The sequence below is a fragment of the Oryctolagus cuniculus genome, chromosome 1 (genome assembly GCF_051225735.1).
Source record: "Oryctolagus cuniculus isolate XC-2025 breed Fujian yellow rabbit chromosome 1, ASM5122573v1, whole genome shotgun sequence".
NCBI lineage: Eukaryota > Metazoa > Chordata > Mammalia > Lagomorpha > Leporidae > Oryctolagus > Oryctolagus cuniculus.
In genome coordinates, this window is record NC_142867.1 from 177,616,705 (window position 1) to 177,638,443 (window position 21,739).

Consider the following 21,739-nt stretch of genomic DNA (forward strand, 5'->3'; position numbering starts at 1 on the left):
CAGAATTATGAAAGATTTGTTTGAACTCCTGTATTTAGCCTTGCCTGAAGCTGGTCATGGATTTCCCACTTTCTTTTTTTAAGTCCATTATATCACATGTATCTAAAAAAGTTGTAGACAAATAGAGGACCTATTATATCTATTTTCATAGAAGTCACGGCCCACAGAAGAAAGTTATCTCACTTGAAAGTAGTGGGGCTAGTATTTGAATTCAGACAGTCTGGGGTGGATGTTGTGGTGTGGCAGGTTTAAGCTGCTGCTTGGGATGCACACATCACATATCAGAGTGCTGTTTCAAGCGCTAGTTGCTGACTCTCAATCCAGTTCTGGTTAACAAGCCTGGAAAGATAGTGGATAAGGAGCCAGGTACCTGGGCCCCTACCACCCATATCACAGACCAGTCGGAATTCCTGGCTCCTGGCTTCAGCCTGGTCCAGCCCTGGCTCTTACAGCCATGTAGGAAGTAAACCAGTGAGTGGAAAATTCTCTCTCTCTCACTCTCTCTCTCACTCTGATTTTCACATAAAGTCTTTTTCTTTTTTTAAATCAGAGAATTTGTTTCCAAGATTTGTATTTTTTCTACCCTGGTGCTTCCTTGGAAGGGCAGAAGAAGCCTAACTTTTTCAGGATGTTTTAATTCTCCCCAAGTTGTACTATGACAGTTTTGCTGTGGCTTTCACATTTGGTTTCAGCCCACACAAGCCTGATCAGACAAGCTTACTAACAAATGGCTCTGGAATGGACCCAACTTGCTTTCATTGAGTGACTCAACTGTTACACTGGGCAGCTTGGGCAAGCAGGGAGGATGAGGACACACAGAATTCTATGTTCCAGCCACAAGGCGGGCAGATTACAGCTCCTCTTTAAATGGGATGGACACAGACCCTGTGGATACTCCCAAAAGCAGCTTCACGTGAGGAGATAGCTCAGGTCATACTGGGAGGTACAGAGGGGCAGGGCATGAACTTCAGAGGAAATTCCAATGCCCAGAGTTGCTGGTTGTGGGAGAGATACTGGAACACAGTGTGCAGCCAAGGACAGCACTGGGAGCGGGGCTGAGCTGGGCACTGAACTCATGCAATCACTCACTGCCTCCACAGGTCAGTTGATGGGAGTCAGGCTCTGTGCTGAGCAGGGGGATTCAGCAATCAAGATGGGGTTCCCACCTTAATGTGCAATAGTTGTGGACCAGGTATGACACTCACTGGGTGTATGGATGAGAGAGAGAGATCTGGAATACTCATTCTGAGGATGTTAGCACCACCACTGATGCCAGAAAAGAGATTGACTTTTTTTAAGAGTTGCCTACATGACAAATTCTCCTAGAAGGAGCAAAGCCTATAGGATCATACCTGTGTCAGGGGACAGTTTAATTTTTTTAACAAGATTATTTATTTGAAAGTCAGAGTTACACAGAGAGAGAGAACCTATCTGTTGGCTCACTCCCCAGATGGCTGCAATGGCCAGTGCAGGGCCAGGCCAAAGCCAGGAGCTTCATTTGAGTCTCCCATGTAGGACAGGGGCCCAAACACTTGGACCATCCTTCACTGCTTTTTCCAGGCCGTTAGCAGGAAGCTGGATCAGAAGTGGAGCAGCCAGGATGCGAACCAGTACCCATATAGAGTGCTGGTGTTACAGGCAGCAGCTTTATCAGCTACATCACATCTCTGGCTCTGGGACAGGACTTCCTAATGGTGACAGAAAGCCTGAGGGGTGAGGACAGGATGGTAGAGGTGGAAGAAGAGAGGACTGAGCCCACAGAGAATAGAAGCCTGAAGAATGGGGGCTGGGAAGTTGTGTGACAACAGTGGCCTCCCCTCCTGTCTGGGGAGAATCTTAGAATGTGGCTGGCCCCATGAATTGAATTTGGTATTCAGCTTGTGCCTAGTATAACCACCAGAGCAGGGCATAGCAGAAGTTAGCCCTCTATGAGTGAGTGAGCAGTCACTCATAACATATGCTGCTTTATGGATCACAGCGACAGTTTGCATGGATATTGTTTTATGGACCTCAATAGCAACTCTGAGAGGCAGCTGATGGATGTTTTTTGTTTGTTTGCCATGTGGAAAATGAATCTCACAGAGGGAATTGACTTATCCATGCTCACACAGCCTAAAATGTGGCAGGTATGGGAGCTGAGCCTCAATCTTTTCATGCAAAGTTCAAGCCTTCCACGTAACTTTACAGCTACTCCTCCTGTCTAGGAGGCTCCGCCATGGGAAGTGGCTAAGAAAAGAGTCACAGGCCAAGAGCTATTTAGGGTGAAGCAACTGCTAAAGGCAGGGTGTGCCACCAGCCCTAAAGAAGCACAACTACTTTTCCTCACTCAATAACTGAGTAAATGAACATTTCCTTGGGAAGAAGAGGCTCAGCTAACACATATGAAGCCAGCCACACCATGGGCAATCATCAACTGCTCATTCAAGATCTGCACCTGTCTACCTCACTCCCCAGTCACTCTGTTCTACTTGAAATACCTCCAGCACAGGGACTGCGTTGTGGCACAGTGGGTTAAGCCACCATAGAAGAGTGCTGATTCAAGTCCAAGCTGCTCTGCTTCCTATCCAGCTTCTTGCCAATGTGCCTGAGAAGGCAGCAAATGATGGCTCAAGTCCTTAGATGGAGCTTCTGGCTCCTGGCTTTGTCCTGGCCCAACCCTGGCTGTTGCAGGCATTTGGGGAGTGAATCTGTGGGTAGAAAGATTTCCTCTCAGTCACTCTGTCTTTGAGATAAAATAAATAAATCTTCAAAAACTAAACTTCAGCACATGCAGGTACTAACATGGTCCTGAAACTGAGGCAGACAGAGGTTATTGAACCTGTATAAGGTCACACAGTTAGCAGGGCAGTGAGGAAGCCTGGCTTCATAGCCTATGTTCCAGTCCACTACACTTCTCCAAGGCATTAAAGGAGTGAACTGAAGAGGAGAACATTCCAGTGAGGGCAAGAACAGGCATTCATCTGACAATGATGTTGTGAGACTAGTGCCAATCTACATGAAACAATTAGAAGATAGCTGGATGAATTAACAGTAGCCAAAGTTATCACTCATCACAAAGAGGTCACGTTCAGTGTGAGTTGCTCAGAGAGACCTCACCCCTACTATGTGGATCAGTTCTCTTTGTCACAATTTCTTATAAAACATCATACTGGCAATTAGAGCATTTACCTCAGTGTGTAACTATACTGTCATTTATGATTTATTTCACATTTCATTTTTTTTCCACTCCTGGTACCCCATCCTGGCAAAATCAAACACACACCCCAACTCAATAAGTCTTTCTTGAATGAATGGATGAGTGAATGAAGCATTCCTTGCCGCCCTGGAGCTCTGCATTTTTTCTTGTCTTGGTGGGAGGAGAACATTCTTCTTTGTTTCTCCTCATGCCATCTTGGGACTCTCACGCATTTCCCACAGCTAATCTGCATGGTGTTTACAGGTGCTTCTCCAATCCGCCTACTCCCGAGTTTCTAAACTCAGCTGAGCTATGTCTCTGAAATGTCAGCCTCTCCCGTTAAGTCTCCTTCTCAAAAGAAGCGAGAAATTCAGACAAGGAAAGTTTTTCAGTTCCTCTCCTTGGCGTGCCAATTGTATAATGAATCTGTGGGATTGAGTTTATTTCCAAATTTAGACCCTCTCTGAGTACAATGGAGGCTTCTAAACTCATCCCAGGGGATCTCAAACCCACTACTGACTTTTAAAGATTACAGATTTTTTCTGAGTTTTGACGAGTGGTGAGTGGGAACAGAAAGTTCCAGAAGACACGTCGTGCAGTTTCTGCTCATCATATCATTTTTCCCTTTTGTCTAAATGTAGTCCTTTAGAATTAGTACTTTCTTTCTGCTCCTGTGATCATACTCTCCAGAGACAAATATTTCTCCTGCTTGTCAAAATGAAGAGGCACAAATTCCCCCAAACTCATCTTTCTGGCTTCCTTGGTACACAGACATTTTCTTAATGGCCTCCTGTGTTCTTTGCCCCCTTAACCTTAGCATTTTAGTTTTTTTCTTTTGAAATTACCTTATTCATTAGCATGAATGAAGGCGAGTTTTAATCCCTATTACCTATGTTATCCTGGCTTTTTTATCTGCAAAACTGACTACATACCTAACTCCTCGGCTAACTGTGAGCATTAAAAATGAGATTATGGGGCTGGCATTTGGCCTTGTGGTTAAGATGTCCACTTTCACTGGTTCATGTCCCTGCAAGGGGTGCAACAAGAGTATCAGCAGGAAGGACGTCACAGAAGAACCACAAGACAAGAGACAAAGAGGACGACCTGCCCGGATTACAGCAGCCCTGTGCCTCCTCTGCCTTCTCTTCCCTATCCTGGACATGCCAGAGGCTGCTGGGTGAGTAGGGGAAGGTGAGAAGGAACTCAAGATGGGAAGAATGAGAGGCAGGCTGCTTCCTCCAGTCCCCAGCGCTGCTTCTCAAAGCACGTGCACCAGACCCATGATGGCCAGAGAGAGGGGCTTCAAACTGGATGAGAGATCAAGGTTTTGTTTGTTTGTTTGTTTGTTTGTTTTTGACAGGCAGAGTGGACAGTGAGAGAGAGAGAGAAAGGTCTTCCTTTGCCGTTGGTTCACCCTCCAATGGCCACCGCGGCCAGCGCACCGCGCTGATCCAAAGGCAGGAGCCAGGTGCTTCTCCTGGTCTCCCGTGGGGTGCAGGGCCCAAGCACTTGGGCCATCCTCCACTGCACTCCCTGGCCACAGCAGAGAGCTGGACTGGAAGAGGGGTAACCGGGACAGAATCCGGCGCCCCAACAGGGACTAGAACCCGGTGTGCCGGCGCCGCAAGGCGGAGGATTATCCTAGTGAACCGTGGCAGGGCACCGGATTCTGTCCCGGTTGCCCCTCTTCCAGGCCGCGGCGGCCATTGGAAGGTGAACCAACGGTAAAGGAAGGCCTTTCTCTCTGTCTCTCTCTCTGTCTACTCTGCCTGTCAAAAAAAAAAAAAAAAAAATCACTAAAAAAACCACAAAAAAAACAAACAAAAAAACCACAACTGATTAACAATTCAAGCAGAGGTCCCCGGTACATTGTTTAAAAAAAGAGATGTCAGAATTTAGGATAATCCTGATTTTTAGAAAGAGTATGATACATATCCTGTTATCAGTGATTCGGGCAGCACCCCATAATCAAATATGTATTTCTGCAACGTAATGTATTGGTATCCACACGAGGTATGTGAATGACTACAAAGAGCTTCACACATCCGTTCATGTCAGGTTTTGCCACCCAATGACTTGGCTAACAAACTTCAAAAAAATCTTGACTTCTGGAGGCTTGCAGGCTTCAATAGTGCAGACGGGGATTTAAGAAAGACTCCTGAAAATAAGAACGCTTATTGATGCTGAAAGTGAGCTGAGACGATAAAGGATCTGCCCAAAACATCCTCCGGGGACAGGAAACCTTACAAAATGAGCTGGAAGGAATGCGGTGCAAAAAACGTGTCCCGCTCCAACTCCATCAAATCCCCCTCTTCCCTGAAGTCAGTTACACAGATAAATGTGTTTGTATGTCACCTGTGCATTTTTTACACGGCAGGTGATGAATAAATGTTAACTCACTTCCCGCTTCCATCAGGTTCTCTGCTTCTTCATAAACACTGGCAGATGTGCAGACAAGGGATCCATATTGTTCCCCTAGAGGGGAGTTTAATGAAGCTTGAGCTGCAGCGCCTCATTTTGCTGGGGCCTTTCCCAAGGATGCAGACAGGAAGCAGCAACCAGAGCCTTGAGGTGGTGCAAGAAGCATTGCTGTCATCCAGGTGCCACCCTTGGAGTCCCGGGCCCTGGGGGCTGTGGCTGGGGCAGGGGGACTGCAACACAGCCCACCTCCTCTCCCTCCTGAACCCAGGGATCACCTGCCCCTGCTGGGGCTGTCCCTGCATGGGTGCTCTGCATTTGTCCCCAAGAAAGACAACGGGATTTGCACTTCTGCTCTTCCAGTGAGACTCCCTCACACTGCCTCTAGGACTTCACAGGGAGAAGTGTGGGACTGGGGGTGGGGAAGGATCAGTGAGCAGAAAGGATGTAACGAAGCTGCACCAACTTGTGCAGCCTCCATGGAGTCCCTGCCTGGGGAATCAAAGGGCTGGAATGCTCCAGAGGCTTGGTTGCCCCCATGTAGTACCACCTGAGCAAGAAACTGCAGAGGCAATTATATATGTAGCCTCAGGAAGAACAAGCTGTGACACTGAAACTCCTCTATAAGGTAAATATTACATTTTTCTTTGAAGCAGTGTACAAGAAGCCTAAATTTTCTTTCCATTATCTCTATAGAATTGGAATTACAAGGGCAGAGGTATGGGACAGTAGCTAAGACACCAATATCCAATACCACATATTGGAGTGCCTGTATTTGAATCTTGACTCTTGGCTCTGCTCCCAATTCCAGTTTCCTACTAATGTACACCCTGGGAAGTAGCAGATGATGGCTCAGAGAGTTGGGTCCCTGCCACCTATGCAGGAGGCCTGTATTGAGTTTCCTGCTACTGGCTTTGGCTTGGCCCAGGCCAGGCCTCTGTGGGTATTTTGGGATTAATCCAGTAAATGAAAGACCTCCCCTGCCCTCTTCTCTTTCTCTCAAATAATTAAAACAATGATCAATTTTAAGAAGTAAAAAAGGGAGTGATGTGTATTTTTTAAAAAAGAAATATTACAAAATTGCTGTCATACAGAGAGACAATAAAAATGTGGAGCCAAATATGAAGAAAAAAAGTATTATAGAGACATGCCAGGCAAAACTTAAACAGTCTGTTATCATTCTGGATTTTGTGAGGTTTAGTAGCACATATCAGCAAAAAGAATGAAATTTGGTATGTTTTCATATTCAAAGTAACTATTCGCGTGCATACTAACTCTGTACTTGTAATATTTTATTCTATAATTCAAATTTTATTATTTTTTAGCAGAGGGCCTTAAATGGTGTGAGTCTCATATCTTATAAATCTGAATATACCCAACTTCCCACTTTACATTTCCATGGACATAGTCTTGCATTTTTAATTCTGACACTTGTTTCTGCTCACTGAGGGAGAGGAGACTGCCCACAGGGGAGTTGTTTGTAGAGGGAAATTCATCTAGCAAAATGCAAGGCCCTGCTGCTCATGTAGGCACCTGCCATGCACCAGGGATGAGAAGTGTTCAGAAGGCTGGAAAAGTTTGCCAGAGCTCAGACCTTCAAAAGAGCCCCTTGTCTCTCCAGGAGCAAGGAACAGGCTGCTGCATAGGGATCCATGGTCATGTGTCCTAACTTTCTGGAGAAGACATAAATATGATAAGAATTCAAGAGATAGTAAAAAAAAAATGGAGGTTTCACAAGGATAATAAAACACAAGATAAATAATTAGGAAGGACTGCTTTTGGAGAAACTGTGAAGGTAAAAAAACATGGATAGATGCTGAAAGCACATGTCTAGCAAAAACTTAAATATGCAGAATATATTGATTCCTAGTAGCCGCACCCTTAACGTTTCTTCATTTTCCCTCCTTATTCTATCCCTACAAAGAAAAGGGTTTCATATTTTAGCCGAGTATATTTTTTGCACTGGGGAGAGAGTGAGGGAGTGATTTGCTGAAAGAGGAGAAGAGACGAGCTTTCTGCAAAGGTTGGTTTGGGTGGGGGTTGTTGATAGGAGAAATGGGTTTATTGGGTTTCACAGAGAAGAAAGAGGTTGGAGTGCCGAGACTCATCCCTTGCTTGGATGTCAAAGAGGAAAAAAGGCATCAGTACAACAGACAAGGGTACGCCATCTCAACAGACACTCCAAGGAAGGGATCTGTGATGCACCAGCTATTCCTAGGCTGTGTTGGCTCCCATCACATAGGCTGCCCGTGTAAGAAATGGACGGGTGGCAATGTTTCCTCTCCATTGAGACACAGGTTAAGAACATGAATTCAAACAGTTTGGCTTGCATGGGCAATGTTTCTGTAGAAAAGCTTCCAAGCTGGAGACAACAGTCGAGTGTAGAGGATGCTGATGGGGTGATCTGCTCAGAGTCCATCCCCCAAACTACCCACTCCTGGGTCACAAGTCTCCTTTCATATAGCACCTCTCCCTGTTGGAAATTGGTGGTGGTGGAGGGATGAAGATCTAATCAAGTCAGTCTAATCACAGTCCTTCCCAAAAATTTCAATAAAATCCAGAACCAACTTTGACAGTTTCTCTTCAGTGGTAAGCATTGTTATAACGTGAAATCCAGGAGCCATGGGTCCTGTGTCCCATCCTGTGGAGAAAGTCTACCTGTAGTGAGTGAGAATGAAGTCAACACTTAGTAGATAAGACATGATACCAAGTGACAAGTGAAGTTTTGGCCTCTAGTTCCAGCATGTTTGGCTTATAAGACTCTCAGTCCTACATGTTGTATTCTTCCATTTTTTTTTTACTGTATTCCGTGAATCAGTAAAGGCACATTTTGCCTGTGTAAAAAGCCAAACTAGTTCAAGCTGGTTTGTATCACTTGCTTTCAAAGAATTCCTGTTTAATATGCCATCTAATTAAAATATTTGATTAAATGATAATTCAAACCTCTTTACAAACTAAAACTTATTAGTTTGGTATTTTGCCTTAGAAAATGGAATACACTGAATAAAGTAATTATTTCTTCTGGGCCAATAATAAGCACATCAGTTATTTAGAGCAGTGAGAAGGTATAAAAACAGAAACCTGGTGACCTCAGGAAAGAGACTGGTTATTGTCAATACCAGACATTTGAAATGAACTTTTCACTTAGTCAGCATTTCTTGAGGGTTAACTCTGTGCCAGGCTCTGATCTTGGTGCTAGATATAATCGGGACAAAAGAACAAGACCCCTGCCCTGGAGAGCTTAATCCCTTACAGGAATCAATCAGACCATTTGTGGATAATTTAGAATGCCAGTTAGTTGTGTGCCAATGAATGTGGAAGCTAGGCATCTTTGTCTTCAGCCAACCACACATGTTCTGCAGGAGGAGAATGACAATCTCCCTCTACTCACTTTCCCCACCCAAGATAATATGGCAAAAATTAGTTCCTAAAGTTCTATCAATGAAGAACATATCATCATGCTATTTCTTGCTTCTGACAAATTCAGCTCCATCTCATTAAAAGTTTAATAGTAAAATCTAAGATGTCCTGTTAACTTTTCTGTTACTTCATAATGTCACTGATACAACTATGATAGGCCAGGAGAACTCTGCTTGGCAAATCTCCCACATAGCCTGCCCTGGGTAAGGAGCACCTGCATCAGCAGCACTCTGCTGCCTTCCCTTCCCAGCTTCCTGACTTGAGTTGAATCTGGAAGTTATTCTGATTGTCAAAAGGTAGGGGAAGATGAAACAGCCCTCTCTCCTCCCAAGCGCTGGGAGAAAACACAAAGCGAGACAAAGTCAGGACAGAGCGAGCCGAGGGATGGGCCCACGAAGAAACTGGCTCTGCCTGCTTAAAAACTAGCAGGTGCGGGCAGTGTGCAGAGCTTTTATTGTGGAAGCAGTTTCTTCTCAGAGTGGAGTTCTTGAGGACTCATTCAAATCGGTGATGTGATCAGCTGGGGTTAAAGGCTGAATTATCTGCCATTAGCAAAAAAATCCTTGATGGAAGAAAGTAGTATCTTAGTGCAGAGAGACATGGGCTAGGACAAAAAAAAAAAAAAAAAGAGAGAGAGAGAGAAATAAAACAGAGAGGATGGTCAAAAAGGAGACCAGAAATGCCCCCTCCACTTCATAGACACAATTTTCTTAGAGAGTCTTGAGTAAAGTGTGTGTGTCCCTGTGATAAAGTTTCATTCATTTTAAACCAGAATCTTGGAGAAGAAATTGGGTATTGCTATCAGAATCACATGCATAGTATCTGCAGATTTTTACACTGTAACCTGTAACACAACTGCAGAGGAAACTGTCGACTTTACTCTCTAGAGTAATTTAACTGATCTCTACTTTGCCTTCATTTGAAGTACCTTTTTCAGTTAAAAGAGACATATCTTCATTGTTTGCTCAACGTATAAAATTGGAATCTAGAAAAGCATGAAAAAACCAAAAATCACATGTTTAGAAACCAGTTGTACTTAGCCCATTGTTGAGTAATAATGGCTATTTAACACTTGTTGCACTTCTGTCACACATTTGGTGGACACCTGCCCAGCCTCTGCTTCCAGGCACTGTTACTTCTTGTGAGCATAGCAGGACTGAAGCTGATCCTGTCCTTGCACTTATTGGTAGTCCATCATGAAGATGTCCTCCACAGTATTAGTATTTTAGAGGATTCTGGCTCTGACGATGCTGCTTCAGCTCCTTGTAAATAAATCTGTGCCCCACACTCATGATGATTCCATTTATGAATTGTGAATTCAGAAGATATGCCAATTTGGGGATTTTTAAACTAAATATTGTCAATTTGATCTCCAGAGTTTGTGTTGTATGTACAAACTTATACTATCCACCAGCAGTGTTTCAAAGCACCTTTTTCTCCGTCTCTCAGATTCATGATTTTTTAAAAGAAAAAAAGTCACTCATTACATTTGAATTTCTCTGAATATATGTAATACTTTCTGGTTTTCTTGTGTATACTTATTGCTCTATTAAACATTTTCCATCTTTTGAGAATTTTTAAATTGATTGCTTTGTACAGAAATCTTTATAATCTTTATTATACAATTTCCCATTTTCTTTTAATTTGTTTACATATTTATATTTATGCTAATGTAGTCTGATTTGTTGATTTTTGCCCATAATAATGGTGAATATTTACTGAGTGATTATTATGTACCAATTTCAGAATGCTTGTTTTTTAAAATTTATTTTTATTTAGTTGAGAAGCAGACAAACAGATCTCCCATTTGCTGGATCAGTCCCCTAATGCCTACAATGGATTTGGCTAGGCCAGACTGAAGCCAGAAGCCAGGAACTCCATCTGGGCCTCCCACATGGGAGGGAGGGACCCAAGTACTTGAGCCATCACTTGCTATCTCCTAGGAAGCTGGGATTGGGAGCACAGCCAGGGCTTGAATCCAGGCACTGAATATATGGGATGCAAGTGTCCCAAGAGGCAGGTTAACTACTATGCCAAACACCTGCCCCTCCAGTGTTTTTAATAAACATTTTTTTTTATTTTTTTTTATTTTTTGACAGGCAGAGTGGACAGTGAGAGAGAGAGACAGAGAGAAAGGTCTTCCTTTGCCGTTGGTTCACCCTCCAATGGCTGCCTCGGCCTGCGCGCTGCGGCCGGCGCACCGCGCTGATCCGATGGCAGGAGCCAGGATCCAGGTGCTTTTCCTGGTCTCCCATGGGGTGCAGGGCCCAAGCACCTGGGCCATCCTCCACTGCACTCCCTGGCCACAGCAGGGAGCTGGCCTGGAAGAGGGGCAACCGGGACAGAATCCGGCGCCCCAACCGGGACTAGAACCCGGTGTGCCGGCGCCGCTAGGCGGAGGATTAGCCTAGTGAGCCGCGGCGCCGGCCTTTAATAAACATTTTACCAATTTATGTTAGTTCCATGAATTAAGTACCAGGATTATTTCTACTTTTATACTAATACTCAGAGAGGTTAAGAGACTTGCCCAAGATGATACAGCCAATAAGAGGCAGAAGTATAATTAGAACCTATATCCTAAGGCTGCTGGAGCTCATACCCCTGACCACGCTGTTTAAGTGTACTCAGAATGCTTATCAGTACTTTGGTTCTGCTTCTGAGATATATTTGACTGGTTGATCTACCTGATATTTTACACTAGAGCCACATTGCTTTAGTTACTATAAATCTATAACATTTTGATAAGTCAGTGTATTTATCCATTTTTTTTTTTCTTGGATCCTCTTGGCTATTTCTTTTACCATATAAACTTTAGAACCATTTTGTTAGGGAAAAAAAGGCCTCTTGGGCTCAATATATTTAATTTGTAAATTAATTTCAGAGAACTGGTATTTTTCTACAATTAAACTTTTATCTAGGAATAGGGCCCTGTACCTGCATGGGAGACCAGGAGAAGCACCTGGCTCCTGGCTACGAATCAGCGCAGTGCGCCGGCTGCAGTGCGCTGGCCGCAGCGGCCATTGGAGGGTGAACCAACGGAAAAAGGAAGACCTTTCTTTCTCTCTCTCTCACTGTCCACTCTGCCTGTCAAAAAAAAAAAAAAAAAAAAAAAAAAAAACAAGAATATTCTCTACATTCATGTCTTTCTGGAGATTCTCAGTAAAATGTGTCCTACTTGTCATACAGACTCTGCATATCAGTTCGTAGTTTGTTTCTAAATACATCACAGGTATGCTACCATTGTTACTATTACTGGAATATATTTTCTTACCCAATATTTCCTCTGGTATCCTCTGAGGAGTTCCAGCCCCAAGGAATGCCCTGGGGAAAGGATTCAATGATCTCCAAAGTTAGGGGACACTTCTTACAGCTTGTCCTGTTACTCCACTTCCGCTCCCTCCAATGGCCTGGGGGAAACAGCAGCGGATGGCCCAGGTACTTGTGCCCCTGCCCAATGAGTGGAAGATCTCTCCCTCCCCCCACCCCCGCAACCCTGACTTTCAGATAAATAATTTTTAAGAAGAGTCTCATTCCCACCCTGCACGGTTTGTTTTGTGTTTTACCCCTACTTCCTGTGTACAGCCTTATCTTTCTTTCTTTCTTTCTAAATAAAAAGTTGAAAAGAATGAAAAGCAGTTTTTTCTTTGATTGTGTTTCTGGCCAAATCTCCTAAATTTTGGTTCTAAATATAGTCTCCTGCTGAAAACTACAAGCTATGCAGACGGATTATTTGATCTCAAATCCGGCTTCTTTATTAACTCTCTGTGTGACCCTGAGTAAGTTACTTGACCTTGCTGTGCTTTGGTTGAAGTGTAAATAGATAATAACACCCACTTTTGGGTTTTCAAAGAGGACTAAGTGCACTCCTACATACAGGAGTAAGTATAGGTCCTGGGCTGCAGTGCACCGCAGGCAGGCAGGACGGGGCGACCTTGGAGCAGCACCTGGAGGGCAGAGTGAAGAAAGCATCCGTTGCTGGAGTCCTGTGCACAGCCTCACAAGGACTGGGATGCCGTCATGAGGCTGCTGCAGTGGTATCTGGTCTGGCACAGCAAGCCCCTAAGGTAACTCTGACCTCACTGACAGGCCCGTGTGTGTCTGGAATCACATGATGGGAACATCATGATCCAGAAACACGACGGCATCACAGTGGCAGTGCACCAGATGGCCTCTTGACATCTCTCAGCAGTCCTCCAGAAGCCTGTCACAGGGACCTGACCCAACATGTTACCTTATAGAACCACTTAAGTTCTAGTAGTTAAGGCATCCATGTAATGTACAATGGGCACTGTTCTATTTTAGAGTGGTTGCTTTAAAACATATATTTATTTATTTGAAAGACATAGTTAGAGAGAGAGAGATGGAGAGACAGAAAGTAAGATCTTCCATCTGCTGGTTCACTCCCCAAATGGCCACAATGGCTGGGCTGGGCCATGCTGAAACCAGGAGCCAGGAGCTTCTTCTAGGCCATGCACGAGGGTGTAGGGGCCCAAGGACTTGGGCCATCTTCTACTGCTTTCCCATGTGCATTAGCAGGAAGCTAGATGGGAATTGGAGCAGCCAGGACTTGAACCAGCACCCATATGGGATGCCGGCACTGCAGGGCGGGGCTAACCCACCGCGTCACAGTGCCAGCCTCTGAGTTGGTTGCTTTTTTTTTTTAACTTTTATTTAATGAATATAAATTTCCTAAGTACAGCTTATGGATTACAATGGCTTCCCCCTCCATAACGTCTCTCCCACCTGCAACCTCCCCTTTCCCACTCCCTCTCCCCTTCCATTCACTTCAAGATTCATTTTCAATTCTCTTTATATACAGAAGATCAGTTTAGCATATATTAAGTAAAGATTTCAACAGTTTGCACCCACATAGAAACACAAAGTGAAAAATACTGTTTGAGTACTAGTTATAGCATTAAATCTCAATGTACAGCACACTAAGGACAAAGATCTTACATGAAGAGTAAGTGCACAGTGACTCCTGTTGTTGACTTCACAAATTGACACTCTTGTTTATGGCATCAGTAATCAACGTAGGCCCTTGTCATGAGTTGCCAAGGCTATGGAAGGCTTTTGAGTTCACCGACTCTGATCTTATTTAGACAAGGCCATAGTCAAAGTGGAAATTCTCTCCCCCCTTCAGAGAAAGGCACCTCTTTCTTTGACGGCCTGTTCTTTCCACTGGGATCTCACTTGCGGAGATCTTTCATTTAGGTGTTTTGTTTGTTTGTTTGTTTGTTTGTTTTTGGTTTTTTTTGTCACAGTGTCTTGGCTTTCCATGCCTGAAATACTCTCATGGGCTTTTCAGTTGGATCCGCATGCCTTAAGGGCTGATTCTGAGGCCAGAGTGCTGTTTAGGACATCCACCATTCTATGAATCTGCTGTGTATCCCACTTCCCATGTTGGATTGTTCTCTCCCTTTCTGATTCTATCAGTATTAGCAGACACTAGTCTTGTTTATGTGATCCCTTTGGCTCTTAGTCCTATCATTATGATCAATTGTGAACAGAAATTGATCACTTGGATTAGTGAGATGGCATTGGTACATGCCACCTTGATGGGATTGAATTGGAATCCCCTGGTATGTTTCTAACTCTACTATTTGGGGCAAGTCAGCTTGAGCATGTCCCAAATTGCACATTTCTTTCCTCTCTTATTCCCATTCTTATATTTAATAGCGATCACTTTTCAGTTAAGTTTCAACACTTAAAAATAACTGTGTATTGATTACAGTATTCATGAGTTGGTTGCTTTTTGACACTGTATGGACAGACCTATCAATCAGGTTATTAGTAAGGATCATGTTGTATGGCAGTTCCAGGTTACTTGTGTGTTACAGATTTTTGTTATGTCAGATAAATCTTTTTGGAGGGTACAAATTAATTATACTTGTGATTGTTGTATAGCAATTTTTAATAAATGCCTTGTATACAATTTTTTAAAATTTTTAACTGTAGTTTTCGTACTTAACCTCAGTTATTAGGTCCTTAACAACTTTTATTACTTGTAAATTTTCTTGTACAACAGCTAGAGAATTTGGCCTATAAAATTGGTAGCAACGTAGCTTTTAAATGGATGAGGAGGGCAATGACACTGAACACTGCTGGCTGTGTGTGTGTGTGTGTGTGTGGTTGTCTTCAGAGTCCTCAACTGGGAATGCAGGAATCTGAAACGTGTTCCTCTGTTATCCAGTCCTGCTTTGTCTCCACCATGATGCTGGACTGGCATCTCTTAGGATGCATTTTATCCTTGGAGCACACTCAGAGACCCAGCACTTTCCTGGACTCACACACCTGCTTGGCACTTTTCCAAAAAGTAGTTTACTGAAGGCAGGAAGAAGACATTGTGGAATTACTTAAGTCCTGAACAGACATCCCGAATATTCACAGACGCTTTTTCTTTTCTTTTTTTGAAAGAGAGAGAGGGAATGGTTTTTCCCTCAGAGCTGCTAATGATTTAACAAAGAAGGGGAACCTTTCCAGGAAAGCTGATGCCAGGATGCATTTCTGATGAAAAACTTCAAAAGTGCCTGAAGAAATGAATGAGATGCAGCTCAGCATTCAATGGTCATTTAAGAGACGGCTGAGGGGGCCAAGTCTGAGGTTTCTCAGCTAAATACACTTCTCGTTGGTCTCCTTCCTTCTTTCTGCTAAGGGCTTTGTTCTGGATTTGGGCTACTCACTTTAACCACATGGAAAACTCTAAAATATCCGTCAACGAACTGTCTCACTACAGCCAAATGAATCAGTACCTTGATAGATTTGGGGGACTTGAGCCCTTTTCAAAATGATCTGCAGATGACTCTAAAGTGGAGTCAGGGTTGAGAACTGGGTGAAGACATTACGTCCTCGAAGTCCCTACAGAAATGGCAAATTTCAGCCGCTGTCTGTAACCTGATCTGTGGGTTCTGAGTCATCTTCACTTTCACAGAGGACAGAGAGAAGGAATATGCTCAAGGACAGAGACGTCTCTGGAAGGTTGAGAGAAAGCATGGAGTCTGGAGACCTGGCCAGGTGCAAGCGTAGGGGACACTGGGCAGCTGCTAAGGTGGGAACCTTGGGGAGCAGGTGGAGAGGCCTGTGGGCAAGGAAACATAAAGGAGCCAGATGGAGCAGGTGCAATGCAGCGTGGAGAAGAGGAGAAGGGAAAGCACCTTGGCCAGGACCTAAAACTTGTAAGACACTGTGCTAACACCTTGCGGTCCTGAGCTCACCCAGATCTCCCAACAAACCTCTGAAACAGAAGCTATTTTCCCCATCTTAAAATGAGGAACGTGAAGCACAGAGCCAGGGACCTACTTTGCCCGACTCAGCAGACACGGTAGACTTGAATCTATGCCTGTTCCTCTGGCCAGCAGTTTCTTAGGGTGGTGCCAGGGACCTCTTGTAGGAGGGTCATCTGGAGCCTCACCCCATCTGCACCACCTCCCCTGCACCTGAGTGTCGGGCTGAGCAAGGTGAGGTGTGGCAAGTTCTTGGTGTGATTATATCCTGAGGCTAGAAATGCAGACTCTGCCTCAGTGGGCCTGACACACTACATTGCCAGCAAGCTTGCTGCTGATGCCGAAGCTGTGGACCCTGCAACACCTTTGAAGTAACAAGGTCCTACGCTGTGCTACCCAGAACTCATTCCAACTCAGGCGGATGCCTGAATCCCAGTCAGGGCTCTGTGAGCAGCTAGACTGGCCTGGACATCCAATGGCCGGGACCGCTCATGGCTGCTCAGCTGGCTTCCCTCCAGGGCTCTCTTGGCTGTCAGGGGGAGAAGCCAAAGCCATTGGCGAGCACCTGCTCAGAGCCCTCAGGAAGCCAGTGCTGAATTTAGCCCCACAGCAGCCGAGCTGCTGAGAGACAGGATTCACAGACAATTGCCTGCAACCACAGTCAGACACAGGCTCCAGCACCCGGCCTGTAACCAATTCCATTTATGCCAAATGACTGGGCCTGGGAAATTGCAAGGAAAATAGCTAACCACCAGGAGGTGGGGGAGGGGGGTTGAATCTTTTATTATTATTATTTTTAATCAGCACAACATTTGGGATCTATTACCATGATTTTTAGGTTTGCCTAGTGTGTGGGCTTTATGGGATTTGCCCCTTCATTTGGTAGTATTTCAGATTTAGGACTTTAATTCCGTTATCTCCTTGCCTTGATCACCAAAACAAAGGCACTGACCGATAACTTATTACTCCATGTGGGAAACAAATTGTGTTTTTCTGTTATCTCAAAATAAGGCGTGGTGCTTCCTGAAAAATTAATCACCCTATCTTTTACACATTTAAGCTCCTTGGCGTTGCATAGGGAATGATCTGGTCCACATTTGAACCGAGCAAAAACAAGTCTATATGCCCAGTCCTTAATCTCTTTTAGTTTTCTTCCACTTAGATGCAATCTTTTTCCAGGACTTTAATTAATACTTCCACATTAAATATTAGGCCTTCTAAGAGAAAAATCATCTGTAATATAGTTGTATCAAGCCAAACAGGATTTTCAAGCTCTTGCCCTTAATCTTTCAATTTTCTGCCATTTAGAAACAATTTTTTCCCCCAACACTCTAATGAATGCAAATGATATTCGTGATTAGTTAGTATTATGCTAATCTGAGCCTGGAATTTACCTAAATCTGCATGGTGTTGTCTGAGCACCAGATTGCTTTGGGTTTCTGAGGAAAATTACATTAGCCTGCCAGATGTACAAAACATGATAGAGTAGAAATCTGAGCAAATAATCAAGATTACATTAGTTTTGTTTCTTAATGAACAACTGTTGGCATTAGGGATTACAGACAAATTATGGTTTCCCTCTCTGAGCTCCAGCAGCTAAGCAGCTGTTGTGAAGGTCCCCTTTTCCTGACTACCCCTAAATAGATTGGGAGCCACTAGGGCAGGGGGAAAGCATCTAAAATTTCACATAATTTAATTTGTTCCATTACAAAGTAATCATCACTCCGAGGCCCAAAGCTAACCTCCAAATTTCCCCCCACCGAGCTCTCTCTGGAATGTGGGAGCAATTCGAGTGAGCATGGGGCAGAAACTCACTGTGTTTTTCTTCTCTCCGGACTTGGAGGGACATGGGTTGCATGCCTCCAAGGCATTCCTGCTTTCTCTACCCCTCGGGCCACTTTCCAGAAGGGTACCTGCCTAATTCCTGCGACTTGGGTGACACAGATGGAATGTTGCTGATAAGGATTATGTAGGTAACACAGTACATCTGGCTACACTCTAATAGGCCGGGTAAACCAGAAACTTGCACAAACAGCAGCCACCTGAGCTTAGACCCCTGTCCCATGTTATTTGATCTACGTCTGTGAAGTCTCACTATAATGAAATCCTTGTCCTGCAGTGGACGTGTGGTGTGTGGTTCTGGTGGTAGTGGTGGTGTGTGTGTAGACAGGTAGATAGGCAGGCAGCTATGTAGGTAGGCAGGTGTAATTTCACAGTGTATGGCCCTGTTCCTGGCACCTTTTCTTGACGCCAATCAGTAAAACAGCGGGGTTGCTGGTATGGGATTTTTCTGCTAAGTTTAAATGCCAATCCTTGCAGCACGATGCCTTCTTCTATGTGTGATTTCCAAGTCCAGGACCCTGCTTTCTCTTGCTACCGGGCCTTTGTGCATGTTGATGCCTCTGCAGGAATTAATCCTCTCCTCTCTCTTATTCGCATTAGAGAAACTGCACCTCTTTCAGGATGAGTCATGTGGCCCTATTGTATTTCCAAGACAACCAAGACCAAACCCACAAAGCACTTACTTACTGCATTGCATTCCATACTAGATGCAGGCTCCATGAGGAAGGGAACTAGGTCTGCTTTATTCATACAGCATTTGTTGTAAATACTCCAAGAAAATTTGTTGACTGACAATGTAGTCTCAAACACAATATTGCTAAGAAGGGAAAGTTTGATCCACAAAGCATTGTAAAGGTGTGCATTGTAAATGGTAAGATGTGAGCATCAGGGTCATCTCAAAGGCACTGCTGTTTAAAGGCTAAAACCTCAAACCGCGGCCATATGTTCTGGGGGCAAGAAAGACAACCAAAGACCAGTGTTCATGGTCGTGTACACAGGCAGCTCATGACTTGCTCTAGCTGGCTGAGCAAGGCTGCCTTGAGAACTGAACACTTTTTCCAGCCTCCAGTACCATGTCTATGACCACTGCCCATAAATATGTAGGCCTATTGCTGGTAACAATCTTATTAACACTACCCATTATTCCACTGGATAGCCCAGGTTCCTCAGCTTTCATCACCATCTAGTATCTGGTGGTGAGATTCCTGATGGACTAGAGGGATAGAAGGAACAGCGTAAGCACGTGAAAGGAGCGTAGGAAAAGAGAGCAGGTAGATCCACCTTCCATCATACTGCCAACCTTACCGCTTCTGCCTGCAGTTCCTAGACCCAAGAGAACCATGGGAGAAAAGAGAAAATGTAAAGGGGCCAGCACTGTGGTATAGTAGGCTAAGCCTCTGCCTACACTGCCGGCATCCCATATGGGTGCCAGTTCATGTCCCAGCTGCTTCTCTTCCAATCCAACTGTCTGCTTTGGCCTGGGAAAGCAGTAGAAGATGGACCCTGAACCCATGTGGGAGACTTGGAAGAAGCTCCTGGCTTCTGATCAGCCCAGCTTTGGCCACTGCAGCCATCTGGGGAGCAAACCAGTGGATGGACCTTTCTGTCTCTCCCGCTCTCTGTAACTCTACCTCTCAAATAAATAAAAAACCTTAAAACAAAGAAAATGGCAAAACAAGTTATAAAATGAGGAAGGCTGCAGAAGCACTCCTTGTTATCCCTTTGCCAATAACGGGAAAATGAAAGGAGAAATGAGCCAAGGAATAGATGCTCCCTAACTCCCCTTGGTACTCTGCCAGAATCCTAGGCCAAAGTTCCAGTTCTCAGTTTCCCTATCTAGACTGGGGCAGTCACTGGGAGATGGGGGATCTTCATTCCATCGCTAAGAAACGGCTGTTGGAAGAAGGGGGTGGAGGGCAGATGCTGTTCTCCCGGTCCTGGTGGCCTAGAGTCATTACAGCACCTGTGTACTGCGGGTGACATTGTCTTTGACTTGTCTTTTAAGGACCTATCACACAGGTTACAAATGTATAATGAATGACTTACAGTGAGCTCTCAGAGTACGACTTGTTTGTAAACTTTGTGTATGCAGAGGTGCCCCTGTGTGAGGCAGGAAAGACATTTTATGAATTGCGTCTGGACTCTCAGTGCACTAAGGATCAGCTAAGAGCCTGGAAGGGAAGGCAGGCTCAATGTCACTCAACACGTCTCACGCAGTGATGCCCTGTACAAGGGTGCCAGGAGCTAGGAGGAAAAGTTCAAGAGGAAATGCAAGGCTAGGCGAGGCTGGGTTTCTGCTCTCCTGAAGTTTCCTACTGAGTCGAGGGAGCAAATGAAATAAATGGCATTGGTCATAACCAGACAATGGACAGTAGTTCAGAATCTAGGAGACATGGCTTTGTGAGAACAAATGATAAATGAGGTCTTTGGGGAACACGGTTGAACTAATTGTTCAGTTACCCCCAAAGCTGACTGCTCACAGTCATTTCCCCAAAAGGTTGTTTGTTGTTTTTGTGGGGTGGGGGCTGGGGCATTTTTTTATCTTATTTTTTTATTTCCTTATTCGCATGCATAATTTATTGTAAAGTATTTTATTGCAAATTGCAATGATTCTATTTTACTTGCAGTTAGTTAACATGAGGACTCGCTATGTGCCTAGCTGAGTGCTTTCTGTATACAACCTCACTGAACTCTCCCAGCAGTCATAGGAAGCAGATTGTACTGCTACCTCCACGTGACAACTGAGGAAACTGAGTCACGGAGAGGTGAAATCATTTGCCTACATTTCTCCAGCTGGTTCATTTACTATTTGAGATGTGAGTCCAGGTAGTCTGGCTTCCGAAGCCCAGGCCCTGAACCTGATGCCATTCTGCTTCTCAGTATAATCTGAAACTCTCCTCCAAAGATGACTTACATTTAATTTTAACATTACTATCCTCTCAGTTCTCAAATGCATAAACATCACAAAATAGATTGGTGAGAGTATGAAATTCATATCCTAAAAAAAGTTCATTATTTTTATTTTTTTCCTGTTCACAAGGTATCAATTTAATGAGACAGTATCTTCATTTCAAAAGATGAAATAAAATTGAAAAAACAAAAATGCATCTCAGGTACCATGCCGAGACTATTTAGGGAATAGTTTATTTTAGTTCCATATGATTGTAGGTGTGTGCTAGGTAGTGATGGGAGATCCAAAATGTTAGAAAACAATGCATTTCATTTACTTCTGGTATTTCAAACAAGTAGGCAAGGCTTTACTTCACACTGCAAGTTCAACAGAACAGTTTTCAGACACCCATCTAGTTCTTCGGATTCTCAGTGTAATTGTCCCCACTGATTCAGAACAGAAAACGAAGCAAAAACAAAAGCAAGCAGGGACACCATTATAACCAAGTAGCGGGTGCTGATTCTGAGTCGACAGGGACCGAGGCTTCTGTGAGAAGGCAAGGGAGAATTCCGCAGTCTCCTGTCCTTTCAAAATCCTTGAATAAAAACTCAAGAAAGGTATTCAGGAATTGCTTTTATTTCACAAAGCCTCTCAGTAATGGTGGGTTCATCCAGACTGAGGCTTTGCCATGTAACTACAATGCCAAGTGTCTTCGCTTTTGGCTAGAATTACAACAACTCCATAAAGTAACACGGGTTGTAGTGTGCTATT

At 44.2% G+C, this 21,739-nt stretch overlaps 1 protein-coding gene and 1 pseudogene across 9 annotated transcripts in view; one reads left to right on the forward strand and one right to left on the reverse strand.

Moving 5' to 3' along the window:
• NFIB (nuclear factor I B) overlaps positions 1-21,739 on the reverse strand; it is a 494,444-nt gene that overhangs the window by 459,287 nt on the left and 13,418 nt on the right. The gene's annotated exons all lie outside the window — the stretch shown is intronic.
• Positions 7,649-13,189, forward strand: LOC149128772 (ragulator complex protein LAMTOR5 pseudogene; annotated as a pseudogene).